The sequence below is a fragment of the Eurosta solidaginis genome, chromosome X (assembly GCF_040869045.1).
Source record: "Eurosta solidaginis isolate ZX-2024a chromosome X, ASM4086904v1, whole genome shotgun sequence".
In the NCBI taxonomy this organism is placed as follows: domain Eukaryota; kingdom Metazoa; phylum Arthropoda; class Insecta; order Diptera; family Tephritidae; genus Eurosta; species Eurosta solidaginis.
The window spans coordinates 116,167,996-116,171,009 of record NC_090324.1 but is presented as its reverse complement, the minus strand read 5'-3'; the positions used below and the strand labels follow the sequence as shown (position 1 = coordinate 116,171,009).

General features: G+C 40.3%; 2 pseudogenes; both read left to right on the top strand.

Annotated features, from left to right (window-relative positions):
* The first annotated feature begins 1,168 nt into the window (after positions 1–1,168).
* LOC137235088 (large ribosomal subunit protein eL8-like) lies at positions 1,169–1,758 on the top strand (annotated as a pseudogene).
* A 46-nt stretch (positions 1,759–1,804) lies between these two features.
* LOC137235087 (UDP-N-acetylglucosamine transporter-like) lies at positions 1,805–2,730 on the top strand (annotated as a pseudogene).
* The last annotated feature ends 284 nt before the right edge of the window (positions 2,731–3,014 follow it).

The following is a 3,014-nucleotide window of genomic DNA, read 5'->3' as shown; positions in this document are numbered from 1 at the left end:
GGCCACTTATTGATTCTGGTTCGTCTTGAGTATCCCGAACCATGGCTATTGACAAGAGGTGTAGGACACCTTACCTAGATCGCGTCCCAAATAATCGGACTTGTTGCGCTTAAGGATCCGAATTGTGATTCCCGTGGATCGCTTCCAACGTGTTCACGGCCGGAGGAAAATGTTGTACGAGTGGCAACCTTTCTTTGTTCATTCAGAAATGTCATTCATTCATGAGATATGGATACACACTTATTGAATGAATTTTCATCCGGACGAGTACAACGTGGTTTGGTAAGTATATTGATAAATTCTTATAATATCTTCCTCTTTTACAGCTCTACTAATTTCTTCTTTATTTTTTATTTCGTTTCAGGTATCTATGTAAGCAAGGCGCCCAAAAAACAGCCCGCTGAAAACTCGCCGAAAGACAACCAAAAAAAACGATTGCTCTGCCTGCGGAAAGGGCTCCTCAAACATTTGATATGACGGGAGAAATCTCGACACTTTCCGAGTGAGTTTGACCCCAGAAGCTGGGCCCATTGAATTCTTACCAACAAAGCATACAAACCAACGCCATGGCCAACGAATCATCGCCGGCACCCTGCTATAATGCAAAGCACAACTGGCCACCGAATTGCAAGTGAGTAAGATGTTAAAATACCGGTTGCACCAAAAAAAAGAGTTTTTCTTTTTTTTTGGAGTTCTTGGGTATGCAAATATTCCTTCCTAACCTATAAAATACAAAACCATTTGAAATGTCTCCTCTGGAGTTTGCAAGCCGCTTCGATTTCCTGATAGCGTTATTGCTCAGGCAATTGGCTAAAAAACTGCTGCTGGTGGGTACATTTCAAAGGTAATTAAGGTTCAATAATCATTCGTAAGAGTATGTCCATGCGTAAACATGCGCAGCCCAATAATGTTTCTAAAAGTCCCCTCTTTGCCTAAACCGCCCTAGTTGTAAAATACCCCAGTTGCCTTATGCAGAGGGCAGTCGTCATTCCAGCCGGCAGCACCAACTGAGCAGCTGTTTGTCTGACAGCTGCCCATATGCGAATTGGCAAATTTCAACAATACGTGCAATACCTTTTTAACAAGCAGAGAGAAAAGCAGCTCTTAACTTTTAGCAGCTAATAAATCTGCGTTTTTCAATTATATCGCGTTCAGAAAACAATCCGAAATGGTTGCGAAGAAGCTCAGGCCAAAGAAGAAGCCAGTTACCAAGAAGGTTGCACCCACACCGTTGGCCGTCAAGAAACCTGTTGTAAAGAAGGTGGTTAACCAGCTCTTCGAAAAGCGTCCCAAGAATTTCGGCATAGGCCATTATGTCCAACCTTAACGTGACTTATCTCGTTTTGTAAAATGGCCCTAACGTATTCGGGTTCAGCGCCAAAAGGCTGTTTTGCAAAAGTGTTTGAAGGTACCTCCACCAAATCATCAATTTAGATAAAACAACAGCAGTAAAAACATTCAAACTTTTGGAGAAATACTGCCCAGAATCGGCGCTTGCTAAAAAGCAACGCTTGAAGAGGATTGAGGAAGCTAAAACCAAGGGCAAGGATGTACAACCCAAGAAAAAACTCACTTTCGTGCGGTCTGGTACAAATACCGTGACTGCTGGTGGAGCAAAAGAAGGCACAGCTGGTTGTAATTGCGCATGATGAGATCCGTAAACACTGGGGAGGTGGTATTCTCGGCTCCAAGGGTTTGGAACGTATTGCTGAATTGGAGCGCGCTGAGGCGCGTGAACTGGCACAAGAACAAGGTTAAAACATGCAGAGATATTTGTAATTCTATGTTGGCTAATTATTTTTAAATGCTGAATTTTGCCAAGCAGTACCAAATTAATGGCAATGGAAAAGTAAATAAAGTAGTTTATACTCGACTTTCATGAAGTAATTTGTTTGTGAATTTTTCGAAAAGAGTTGCGTTAAGTTTTTTATAAAAAAAGAGACGTTTTATCTATAGTAAATGCACAAAAGTTGCAATAGAGTCAATTTACGTGTCTGCTTCTGCATCTGGATGCAGCTGCCTATCAAGTCGTTTATCAACTAAAAGTACTCACCACAGCTATGTTTGCCGTAATCATACTGCGCCGGCGTCTCATCCAGACACAATGGGGTGCGCTAGTACTACTAATTGCAGGCGTAGTTATGGTACAACTAGCACAAACGGTCGACAAGACTAAGGTTGGTGGTAAAGAACAAACAAGCGGTCGTGAACAAAATCGTTTACTTGGTTTATGGGCTGCACTTGGTGCTTGTGTACGATCCGGTTTTGCCGGTATATAAAAAAAAAAAAATTCTTAAAAGTGCCGATATATCGGTATGGATGCGTAATGTACAATGAAGTTTATTGAGTATACCATTCGGTGTACTAACATGTTTCGTTAATGATGGACGTCAAATTTTGAAAAATGGTTTCTTCGGTTATGACTTATTTATGGGGTATTTAATATTTTTACAAGCTGGTGATGGCCTAATTGTTGCTGTTATTGTTGAATATGCTGATAACATATTAAAAGGTTTTGCCACATCATTAGCAATTGTTATATCGTGTATAGCTTCACTATATATTTTGATTTTAAATTTAACGTTAGGTTTTGCTGGAAGAGGCGGTTGCATCAATATTCTTAGGGGTCATGATCCTGAAAAATCTGTACAAACAAATTCAACAACGACAGCGCCACAAAAATCGCAGGCCCTTTTAGAGGCTGAGGAAAACCTCTTGCCTAGAGTTTAAAAATAATGGGAGTTCAGTGACACCGTGGGCCAGAGTATGAAGTCGAACATTTTATAAAGTTTTCTTATTTAATAGCGAAATGTTAATGAAATGCACTTTCGAGTAATCACAGTTCGGTATGAAGAGCCGTTTGCTAAGAAATAATTTAGGCAATTCACAAGGTGTCCTATTCGCCGTATGTGGTCAAATTTTATAGTGGAAACCATGAAAACGATCCAAACCTTAAATTGTGCTTTAATACACTTTTGTGAATTGCGCAATTATAGACAAATAATATAAGGCGC